Source organism: Syzygium oleosum, unplaced genomic scaffold, assembly GCF_021117445.2.
Source record: "Syzygium oleosum isolate NSW1041296 unplaced genomic scaffold, Sole_v2.1 Sole_v2.31, whole genome shotgun sequence".
NCBI classification, from domain to species: Eukaryota; Viridiplantae; Streptophyta; class Magnoliopsida; order Myrtales; family Myrtaceae; genus Syzygium; species Syzygium oleosum.
Window position 1 is genome coordinate 1,103,824 of NW_026607515.1, and position 12,957 is coordinate 1,116,780.

General features: G+C 41.5%; 1 pseudogene; it reads right to left on the bottom strand.

Annotated features, from left to right (window-relative positions):
- Window positions 1-3,189: 3,189 nt before the first annotated feature.
- On the bottom strand, window positions 3,190-7,975 carry LOC115693575 (G-type lectin S-receptor-like serine/threonine-protein kinase At4g03230; annotated as a pseudogene).
- Window positions 7,976-12,957: the final 4,982 nt, after the last annotated feature.

The following is a 12,957-nucleotide window of genomic DNA, read 5'->3' on the forward strand; positions in this document are numbered from 1 at the left end:
GGGTGGAGGCAACGGGTGGGATGAAAAAAGGAAAAATATTTGGGATGGGATCCTTGTCAAGGGTATACACGACGAATCATGCTGCAACTTCATCCTCCAATGCGGCTGTTCCAAGGAGGACACGACTTGAGGAGCAAATGACCCAAGAATTGAACCAACTGAAAAATATACTTGTAGAGAAGGACGAAGAAATAAATGACTTGAAACAACAAATGCAAATCGTTATGCGACACCTCAACCTTGATCACGATGAGGTTCCTCCTGTACCTCTCGCCAATCTAATAGGTGATGGGCACAATGATGAGCGACACAATGATGCTGAGATTGCTGCTGATGATGATGATTTTCTCTGTCCTTTCTAGTTAAAATTCCCAAAATCGGGGGTAAGCTTGCTTCACAATCTTTTGTGCCATAAGTGCAGTTTGCCCAATATTTTCCTGCCCTACAATTACTTTATGTGTACAACTTTCTTACAACTAGGTTCTTTGCTTGCGAAAAACTGAAAATTTAGAGATCCCAGGATGACATGCTTGTTACAAAAAATCATGATATTTGAACATTGTAGAAATACATGCCTTAATTGACTTTGAGTGCTCTCTTCCTGGGAATTGGTGTTGGTAATTCACCTCTCTAAGTCATTAAACTGTTGAATGCTATTTGGAGAAGGATCTAATTTTTCGTAGGTGACAGAAATACGGTTTACAAGGGTGAAAAAACTACAGTGGATGTCAAAGTTGACTCATATTCATCTGTAAGAACATTGATATTCGTCCTGAAATGTTTTTTTGTTAACCCTCCTACTTGTTTTTTTTATACCTAGTTCCACATCCATGCATAAACGCTTCTTTTATATTCTGGACTGATTGAATATCTTTATTTATGTATCCACATTTCATCAGGTGTCGACAAAAGTGACTGCTTCTGGTGTCCTGCCGAGTACCAAAGCTGCCCAATCTTGTGTCTGGTTTGTCGATTTTTCATTTTTGAAGCAGAATCTATGGTTGCCCCGCCTCCTTTGAATGTTTTCAATGTATTATAAGATTGGATATCAAATAGCATCATGTCAGACTTTGCAACTTTGCATATATCATTATTTTTTGCAGACTAGCATCTTTCCTTCAGTTATATTTTTCAATTATATGGCATTGTGTCTGGTTTGTTCGTTTTCTGTTTCTGAAGTGGAATCTATGGTTGTATCGTGTCCTTTGATTGTTTTGAATGTATTACATGATGTTCATTAATGCGTAGCTATTGCTATGGACAAGATTTGATGACTCAAATGGTGTATAATTTGCAACGAATATTTAGCGACAAATTTTGCGACCAATACAGTTCGTGGCTAATTTGCGACGAATACAGTTCGTGGCTAATTTGCGATGAATTTTGCAACGTATAAGTAGCGACGAATTTTGCGACGAATAAAGTTCGTAGCTAATTTGCGACGAATTTTGCGATGGATAAAGTTCGTGGCTAATTTGCGACGAATTTTGCGACAAATAAAGTTTGTGGCTAATTTGCGACAAATTTTGCGACGAATTATTTGCGACGGATAAAGTTCGTGGCTAATTTGCGACGAATTTTGCGATGAAATTTCCGACGAATTTTGCGACGAATAAAGTTCGTGGCTAATTTGCGACGAATTTTGCAACGAATTTTTTTCCATCGCAATTTAGCGACGGAAATTGAAATTTTCCGTCGCAAAATTTTGCGACGCCGAATTAGCGACAGAATTTTTTCCGTTGCTAATTTCGTCGCAAATTCGATTAGCGGCGGATTTTGCCAAATTTTTCGTCGCAAAATTCGTCGCTAATCCCTTGTTTTTTTGTAGTGTGATACCGTGAAAGTGCTAATGGACGAGGCTAACTTTTACCAATTGTCACCAAACTACAGCAAAATCATGAGACTGAGGAAAGGTGGTATAGTTCAGTCCATGAGTCCATGTTTTCTTGAGAAGTTACTCTTCTAGTTGGGGTTCTTAAGCGGGCATCTGCACATTGGGTTTGGTCAATAGAACATCAACGAAACTACTAGTATTTTTTCTGTCACAAAAGAGTTTTATTCATATCTTTTAAGTTAAAATAAAAAAAGCCCACAAAGGAGGCTTGAAAACATAGTATCCCAAAAGGCCTGCAGGGAGAGGCTAACCGATTTCGTGGAAGGGCTATTTCCTTTTGGGGTTTAGCAATCTATCCGCTATCTTATGGGACTTTATAAATCAATGAGTTTAAGTGAATATCTGAAAATTGAACAGACGGATCACAACACTCGATAATAAGGACTTGCACTTTCTATGGAGTATAATCTGTGCTTTGCTTAGCACTTATTAGATCCGAACTATCCAAAGCAATCTCAATAATTCTGAATGTCCCTACTCAAAAGTCTTAGATTTCTCTCTCATTTTCCTTTTCCTTCCTTTGCTCAGGAGTACGGTCAAACCTCTCAAGACGGGCAAGGAAACATCCACTACCTGTTGAACTAGGGATGAAGAGATTCCTTTTCTATCGGTTGAAGATGGAGAGATTTTTTAAGACATTTCTTGAGTACAACATTTCCTCTATCTAATACATACAATTGTTTGTATAATAAATATATATTTATTTATTTGTCATGTCTTAAGATATGATGATCGATTTAGATGAACAAAAACGTTGTTTTCCCAGCATCTCATATTCATGGGCCTATGTTGAGATTCAATTTGTCTTCCCCTCACGTTTGACGTTTTGAGTCTCTTAGAACATTTCGAAGAAATGAAACCAGACCGACAATTGAATCGGGTACACAGTTAAACCAGCCTCAATCAAAAAACGGCAAAAGACCGGCCTAATATCGAATCTGGTTCGATTCGACCTGATTAGCAGCGAACCTATTTAAGGTGGCCATGGCTCATTCCCGGCAAATCTTCTGGAACCGTTCATATCTTCATGTCTTGAATTCCAAGAATCTCAAGTCCGTCCGCCTTTCGTCTCCTTCCCGAGTAAGTCCTCCATTAGGGCTCTTGTTTGGCATTCGATGATCGATGTCCGCTGTTGAATGTGCTTCTCGATTGATTTCATTGTTTCCTATTTGAGAATTGATTGATCACTTCAGAGGTTAGGGATGCATGCAGTTCTTCGGCGTCAAATCATGGGAAAGCAATTTGGTCGTGTGTGGGGCTCTGTAATATGCTGCTCGATATCCGAAATGGCCCTTTCATTCTATGGGAAGAATGGCGACTTCCGACTGCAGATGAACATTGGATTCAACCATCATGTTAGCCTATCGGAGTTCACGTACCTGAATTGAGGAATAAGAAAGTTCCATGCAATCAAGATAGAAACTGCAGATGAACATCGCTCGCTCACCTCTGCGGACTCCACACTCCCTCTTGCTTGCTCTGAAGAGCCCCCGCCGGTCGCAGCAGCTGCGACGGCGGAGGTGGAGGGTGAACTGCATTTTGTCAGAGGAGAACAGTCAAACAAATGCCTGATGGCTAAAGCCTTTTGCAATTAAGATGTGGAATCAAGACTCCAGGGAGATCCAGTGTTACCCATGTTCCCAACGAGTATATAACCCCATGCTCGACTCCGGTAAAGAAAGAGCTGGGCCTCTCTTAACTGTAAAAGTTGGTCTTTTCGGAACTGGAAGAGTCGAAAATTCGCCATGGAGCATCCAAATTGCCTCCGCCATTGTGGGACGATCACTCGGATCGTCTTGCACACATAAAAGTCCCACTTTTATACACCTTAAAACTTCATCCCTATTGTACGTTGCATGCAGCACTTGATCCATCAAGTCCAATGCTTTGTTGTCATTCCATAGTTCCCATGCCTGCACAATTGAAGTTTCAGTACGTTCAGAGAAAAGGCCACTGGAAATGGATAAAATAAAAGAAAGGGAGACCAAATGGACTATATTCACATAAGCGAGAAGGCTCGGTATTCCTTGGGTCTGATAAGAGCCCGTGATACGTTTCCCGCTAACAATCTCCAATACGACAACACCAAAGCTATAAACGTCAGACTTGATAGAGAAAATTCCGCTCAAACCATACTCTGGAGACATGTATCCACTGCATTAGAGCATAATAAGATAATTAAGCTACGGTCAGAATGTCAAATTTTCTCTACATATTAGAACGTGATGATCTGTGATTGCCTTGTGTACAGTCCAACAAATTCTTTATCCAGACGAAATAAATGGTATGCGCATCTACGAAAACTTACTATGTTCCGACCACACTTTGCGTGCTTGCGTCATATTGCTTTGCCTCAAATATCCGTGCCAAGCCAAAGTCGGAAATTTTGGGGGTCATCTCCCCATCTAGTAAAACATTGCTCGTTTTGAGATCCCGGTGAATGATTCGCAGCCTAGAATAGTCGTGCAGATAGTGCATTCCACGGGCAATTCCCAAGATAATGCCAAAGCGCGTCTCCCAGGTCAGCAACAAACACCTTGTTGGATCTAGCAAAGTTTGAATTTTTATTTATGACGGCAGCGACAAAGCCTTTTTAATCTAACTAGACTAACTTAAAATCTTCATGAAAAGAAAGAGACAGTTGAGTGCTACCTCTTAGAGCTATGCATGGAAGCATAAATAAGGTGCTTACCAAATATGAAGGAATCTAAGCTTTTGTTGGGCATGTATTCGTATAGTAACATCTTTTCATCTCCTTCGACGCAATATCCTACTAGTCTGACTAAATTCTGATGTTGAAGTTTTGCAATCAGTATAACTTCATTTTTGAATTCGGTGAGCCCCTGTCCTGAGCTCCTCGTCAGTCTCTTCACCGCAATTTCCTGTCCTCCAGGAAAAGTGGCCTGAAACAAACTCAAGAAATAGAGAACTTCATCCCCGTGACCGAGTCAAGAGCCCCAGATGGTAGAAGAAGAAACCATTTTATTTACCTTGTATACAAGCCCAAAACCGCCTCTTCCAAGTTTGTTCTCCTCAGAGAAATTATTAGTGGCTAGTTGAATAGTTTCAAAATTAAAGGAAGGCAGGTCGATGTCTTTCTTATCATCCTCCTCGAAGAGGGGTGACTCTATCCACCTTCTTATTTGATCCCCCATGTCCTGTAGATGCAATTGAGGAATTTCCTGGGCTCTTCCCCTGCCTGAAGTGCCAGCTCCAATTACTAATTGTTTGCTGTCTAATTATCGTATTTCTGATCATGACAGATAAAAAGTATGTATGTGATTAGCCATTACCTTGCGCAATACCAAGCCACCTTCTCACGTAAAATAAGGCACCCATAAGGAGGAGGAAAATTGCGACACCGGTAGGAGCAACTATATATACAAGTTTCGCTTTCTGTTCTGTCTGCGAGGATCCTCTACCCGCTACTGCTAGACGAGAAGAAAATATAAGTAATGTTTTTTGGACAAAAGTTAAAACGAATAATTGTAAAACCAGGGACTCGTCAATTTGATAGAAGGACAGGCGAGGACTTCATAGTGCGTGGTCACGATACTCTTATAGTCAACGAAAAAGAGTAACGGGCTTAGTTGGTGCAAGTCCAGGACTCTCATTTCATTGCATGCATACACCTTATTTAGGATGGTAACTGTGGCAGATGCTATTGAAACTTTGACAGGCTGGTCATATCTCGGGAATCTTGGGCGTGAGACAAACTATAGCTACATCTATTCTGGTTTCAAGCTCTTCACGCTAACCTATTATAAATTCCAAATGCACCCTGAAATTATAGATGTTGACTATATGGAATTTTCCAGTCTGCTTCCAGGAGGAGCATATCATCCTAGTAGTACTCTAAATGATAAGCCATGGAGGTAGAAAATAATGATTTGGGGGCACGACATAACCTTCCACGTCAACCGGTAAAACCTAATGGCTACATTTCCTTCTAATTCGTTATTCATGTATGCAGCAGCTACAATGGCAGGTCAATTTGCAAGATCAACATTCTCACCCGAAGAACAATTGAAGCTGGAAGAATTCCAACTAAATCCCGAGTTGCAGAGGCACCTTGTTGTTCCATCTCATGCTCTCTTGCAAGTTGTACGTGGCCAAACGCAGTCATTGGGAAAACTGCAGATTGGCTCTTCGGGATTCCTCCATACTATTGTTATTTCGTTTCGGTCTGCTGGTCCTCCGCACCCCCTACTCACCTGAAATGGCGAGGACTTGTTAAGCTGCAGAAATATTTCCATCAGCCCACTATTTGCGCAGTTTGAAGTATTTTGGACTTGGACGGTAAATGTCTGAGCTTCTTGTTCGATGCTAGCCACTCTATAGTGACCTCGGGGTCGTTCGAAGTAGAGCTGACCGCTTTTTTTGTCACAGCTGAAGGAGGAGTATGATGGATCACCACAGCTCCCTCCCGTGCTTAAAGGGTAGGGGATTAAGTTGGTGCCACAAGTTCTACAACTCCTAGTAGATTCTGTGATAGTAAACATAGCACAAATATCAGCATCAATGCATATGCACATTCACCTGCAATTGAACTCTAATCATACGCAATATTTGTTGCGGATAGCATCATTTGTTTGCCATACGCAAGTGGACTGGAACACATGGTTGGGAGACGCTTGCAATCAAGATAACATTTAATGCACGAGATATGAGTAAAGTTTCTAACTTAATGAAAGAAGGCAAACCAGAAGTCATCAAAGAGAATTAAAACAATGAAGTCACAACACAAGTCAAAAGTTCACAAACGCAAATGATCTTGAAAAGGAAAAAGGTCAGGCCAAAAGGAAATTAACCTATGTCTGAACGTCGCACTCGGACATAGAGGTCGTGACCATCTTGTCTGAACTCCTGCATATTGTCAAGATCCCTCCACAAATAGCATGTGGAGGTGTTGATCTCTGTCTGGCGCTGACCCTCCTTGAACCAGTAAGCCTGGCACCTACAGTCATTGAGGCACTTTTGCCTGCATTGGTCCTCGCTGGCTACCTGGATCTCCACGTCCGGCCTCCCAGCCTTCATCATCGTCAGATTCAAGAAAGTCGAAGAACTGACATCACCATGCTTCTTGCATACACCCGACTTTCTGCGACAAGGGAAGTCCCCCTCGTCAGGATGCACCTGCACAAACCCCGGCAAGCACTTGCACGAAGTCAGGTTGCCATTCATTTCATTGCAGCATCCTAAATTGCCGCATGCTTTGAACAGGTCGCACCGATACCTTGGCTCGTACCAGACCGGCTTCAACCCGCTTCTCAGCCTGAAGAACTGAATCCGGCCGTCGTAGTTCATGACTAACCGGGCATCGCTGTAATTGTAGGCCAAAGGTAGGGTCATGTTTTTGTAGCCTGACCGCAAACTATCTGGCACTGAAGTGAAGTTCGAAAGCAAGAAAGAGATGATTATCGGCATCTCGTCAGCTTGTGGGAAGTACACTATGCTTCTCCAATAAGGAGCCGTGTCCTTCATCACCTTGTACTCACCTTCTGGATCCAGCTGAAACGTGAAATTCCCTTCTTTCGGTTTATCTTGACTTGCCCAAGAAGTCAGCTTAAATTCATTTGTCATTAGCATCCCCGGAAGGAACGTGTCCGTTGGATAATCGAAGCTTTGCCAGGGGTTGCTCTCGCTCCGATTGTCTTTTATCAATACTAGATTACCTGAATCTAGAAGCTTCAATGGCAGGGTCAAAGAGCGATCCCTCAATTTGATCAAAGTGATACGTTGTTGTTCATTCCACAACGCGAGTTCGCCGCCCACCAAGCCGAACCATGCAGGAGCAACAAGCGGGTCGTTCCGGTTGGCGACCCAGACGACGATCCGAGGGTCTGACCGGTAATACCATATTCCAAGGTATATCCTGGGGTCGGAAATTCCTTCTGGAGAGAAGAAGCCGAACTCGAACCTCTTGCCAGCAGACACAAGAGTGGCTCCTCCTGGGTATGTGATCGTGCCTCCATTTAGGGTATTTGTGCTCGAGCAAACTGGAAGGAGCATCATAAATATGAGCAAGCTGTAAGCGGAGGGGTTGCCATTGGGGGACCAATATCTCATTGTAGAAGCCATACTCGCTCTTTCTTTCACTAGACTGTAACAAGTTTTTCGAGCTTGGAATTTGACTGAAATGAAGGAATGAAGGCAGGTTGAGGATGGTTGCTCACTGAGTGCAACCGATATTTATTCTCTGAAGTCCACATCGTTAAACCTGAATACATAAATAGGAGCTATTACTAGGGAGAATCACTTGCAAGAGTTTATCCGGAAAGGGCAGTACCTAGCAAGGCTAGCATGAGTCGTTCTCTGCCTTAATTGCCTCAGACCAACTATAGATGCTACAGAATAGAGTTACTAGAAGTTCCTCTGTGCTTGCGTCCACCATGGTCACGGAGCTTGAACCCTACGTCCTCTCTCTCTTCATTTTTTCTCAACAGTGCTACACTTACTTTTCTTTTTCTTTTCTCTCGCAGCCATGACGTCGGAGCTAGAGCCCAAGGCTCGCGCCACCATGGCCACGGAGCTCGACTTTGAGCCTAGAGCTTGCGGTAGCCATGGCAGCTTGAGTTTCGATCACACAGACATGGCCGTTCTCTTGAGCACGAGCTCAAGGTCAAAGCAGCCATGGTCGCTTGAGCATGAGCTCGCGACCATGGTTGCCATAGCTCAAGCTCCCGACCAAGCTTACTTGAGGTCGAGCTCCGTGACCTGGAGCTCCGTGGCCACGGCGGCTGCAAGAAGAAAAGCAAGCTCATGTCACGGTCCGTTACTATTTTAAAGAATGACGGTGCCTTCTGCACCACTAATTTGCCTTGAGACAACTGGTTAACGAGTTTAAATTGGTTCCCAAGCGTTAAGGCAGAAGATAGGAGAAAAAGGGACACATATCATCCGGCTTCAAAATTCTGAGGCCATCTTAGAAATTACTATAGTAAAGAGACGGTGCGACGTGTTCAATGCACATTGAGCAAACATGAATCTAATGTCTATCTTTATATTGATAGAGACCCTCGTTGCTTTCAAATCCACCACAACTGCTCAAAATTGGCAGCTGCGAAAGGATTTAAGGATGGGGAAATGATTAGAGTAGCATAACAGTCACATATGAATGATATGATATGTGAACTCGTTCTTTGGTACTAATCCATGGACGGGTCCACTGCAATCTGCTGCTAGATGTTAGAGTAGTAAAACCATTATCTTGTTGGTAAGTGACAACTCAATTTTTTATTAGAAATCCATTGCTAATGTCCCACACGATGTGGCCTATAATGGACCCCACAACAATTCTCGTGCACCGGTTGTTGTTGAGAACGTTAAAAAGAATGTTTTTTAATCAATCAATTTGTATGGATATAATGGAAAGCAGAGAGTTTAATTGAAGATAATGCTGATTTACAGCGTCGTCAATCTGCTACTTCCGCAATGCACTTTGCTAGCCACTGCAGGCTCCGCCAAGATTAGAGCACATTGTGTCATTGTGATGTGGAAGCATCTAACTTAACTCCATCAATAAAGTCAGTACCATCGATGCTCATTTAATCTAAAATAGAATTCGATCATAACTTGCTTTGATGGATCATCGATAAGGAGATCATCAATTAAAGGGGTAATCAATTTTTCTCGGTAAGACTCTTGTCGATAAACTGACAAAGTCAAAGATGAAGCTTATCTCTTATCGATCTTATCGTAAGACTCTTGTCGATATGTCTATGTTGCCATTCAGAAATCCAATATCTTCTCAACAAGATTAGTGGCTGATTTCAATACGGATTGATAATATATCGATGGGTGGTTGTTCTAAGCAAGTTCCTATGACATATGCTGACTTAATGAGGTAGTAATCATCTCATCAAGACTGGAACAAGAATTTTGGGAGATCAGGTGCAAGACTCAAGATTTCAAGTCTCCATGTGCCATCAATGCATTTTTAAGTTCGCTTTCTAGTTCCAAAGTCCTTAAATGGTTGAGTAATTCCCATGTCTTTTAATGTTCGGTTATTTTTAAGTTCCCTTATAAATAGAGGAGAGACCTCCATTGTAAGAAAAGACGATTTTGAATGAGAATACAAAGAGATTTTCCTCTGAATTGAGCGATTATCTTTGGAAAGTGGATAACTCCTAAATCAGTTTCTTTATCCTTGGAGAGTGGATTACTCTTCGGTGGTGAGCCAAGAAGCACTTTATCCTCGGCTGGTTGTTTCCCTTTAGGCCTTGGTGTTGAGTTTCTCCTATCCCAAAGTCCTTTATCCCTGGCAGGTGGCTTGTCCTTGAAGCCTCGGTGGTGAACTTCGTCCATCCCGATCCTCATCCTCGGTTGGTGGCGCGTCCTTTATACCTCGGTGTCGATCGTAACCTATCCTTCGGTTTCCTTTTACCCTTCGATAACTATTCTGTAAACACACCCATCCATACTCATAACTCAAAAAAAAACATTTCCGGAATCACTCGCCCACGCACACATCACATCGGTTTTAATTGAGGTGCTGAAAAATTAAGAATAGATTAAACATATCGTGTCATGGAGAATGCTCACGTGGGTGCATCTTTGCAAATTAAAATGTCACATATGCACGGCGAAGAAATGCGAGAGAAAGAAGTGGGCGGAACTCGACTAATTATGAACCCATAGACATACCTCTATGCATCTCACTATATCATCATCTTCTGTTCTGAGATGAGTCTGTAAAATCAGATGAGAATATTAAGAAGGTAGAAATGAATGTCATCAATTCCTATACTGGATCTGTCACTCTTAAATTTTCTCTGACAAACAAGAGAACTGTAAATGATACAGTAAGACATGGAGAATCCTCGCCAAAGCAGATAGATGTTCATTATATTATGTTTGGCTAACATGCGGCATATTTAAAAAGCTTTGGTGCCTTGAACAACAATTTAGCTATTGAAGTCTTCAAAAACATTGGTGCTTAAGCATGCCCAGAGGCGAGGGCCGACTAGTGCGAGGTCGAAATTTACATTTCGACATATTATTTTCAATGACGCAGCTAATCCCTTTATACATGCGAATTGTCTTGTTTAAGTGGACCGGACAAAGCTCCACTAACGGAGTGGTGGGCAAAGGAAGTTTTTAATGTACAATAAAACACCATATACTATTATCGTTAACGACTAAAATTTGTTAGTTAGTTGACGTTTTTCTTGATCGGTGACATCTAATGGCTGATAATTGATGATATAAGGTAACGGTAGAAGTGTTCGGTAGGCATAGAGCCCAAGATTATTTTGTACATATTATGATCTTTCTTCTCACACATGCTTAAGTGTTCTCCGTTAAGAAACTATCCAGCAGCATTCGTTCGTCTCTAAAAAAATTCAAAGTCGACATCATCTCTTTATATTTTTGTGCTCACATTCATAAATGGTATTGCAAGGTTGCATTCAATTACCATAATTAAATTGATGGCAACATGGAATCTGCCCCAATTAATTGACGAGGCAATTAGTTTTTAACATCACACCTTTAATTTATCGGCTGGATGACAAACTCAAGAGGTTATGCTTACATATCCCATCACGTGAAGTGTTATTTTAAATGGAGAGGCAATAGAGATGGATGGGTATGGGGGGTTACTTTCCTTTTCAGAATTTTCCGCGGTAAAGTCCAGATTCTTGTTTGCTTGTGATAAAAAGGGTGAGGTCGATGTCATGAGAGATGGTGACATGCAGCTTCACACATTTAAGACAAATTGTAGTCTAATGTTTTAAGGGTTTTGGAATCTTTTATATGTCATGTTTACTTGTGAAAAGTTAATGGACTCCATGACAGGTGTAAAGTGGACACATATTTGATGTGTCCTAATATCACAATCCCTTTCATGGATTACTAGTATCTACAATCGAATAATTTATCTCGAGTTTACGATAACACAACTATCATCAATTAAACTATTGTTGGACGAATTCCATCAATTGAAAAATATTAGAAAAGATCGGTTTAATCATCTTCATTTCAAGACGAAATAAATATGTTGAGAGATTACAACTAAAATTCTACGCTAGATACCTCTTATTTTTGTTCAAGAAAATTAAGAGAGATTGGTACTTTTCTTTTTAGAAAGAAAGATTAATTTGAATTCAATATGTAAATAAAAGTAACTTTTGTTGTTGGGCATGTAAATACACCCAAAAAAGAAGAAGTGAAAGTCCACAATCTACTATCTTTGCAGAGCATAATGAGTTTCTGTCTTCGGTGAAATGCCGGTTGCCCTTTCCATCTAAAGTGAAATGTGTGGCTACCCTTGCACCGTTACATTAAAATAATTGTAGGGTTATGCTAGCAATGTCCAAGTTTGAATGAGGGAAAGGTGGGACCCGATCAACATGCGGCACCATGTGTCGGCCATTGAATGGTCCGGCCAACGGTGATATGGAGGGGTTGGTCCACTCAATATTTGAGAGTGAGGTGTGTTGACAAGAGAGGAAAAAAAAATGAGACACACATGGCGCCACGTGTCATCCATTGAATGGGCTGACCCCATCTCCAGTTGGCTTATAGACGTTTTTGCTCCACTCTCCCCTATTCTTTCTCGCCTGCATCCCACGTTTTTTAACATCCATTACTATAAATCCTTAAAGCTAACCGTCACTTCACCCGTCGGATGTGAATTACCATAAAACTTGCCCTTGCCGAAGCATCAGCCTTGCCTCCCTCGCATTCTCCAACTTCATAGCTGTCGCCCGCCACCTTCCGACAGACTGTCTTTGCCTGTAGGGGAGCCCCTTCCTTTTATTCGGCCCTTCACCATTTTGATAGAACTTCTTACACTTTTAATGTGTCTACTCTGCTCATATTGTTAAGTTATCACAATGAGATGCTATTGTAATATGTTGAAGATCTATATAATTCATAAGGGTGCGTTTGTTTTGCGGAAAACTTAATGATGATGGAAAATGATTTCCCAAAAAGCATTTTCCAGGAAAATAGTTAGTTTTCTTTTGTTTGGTGATATATGATTGAAATTGTTTTCCAATGTTTGGATTTCATTGGAAAATGATTTCAATCTCCGAGGCCGGCGACTAGTGGAGGGAAGA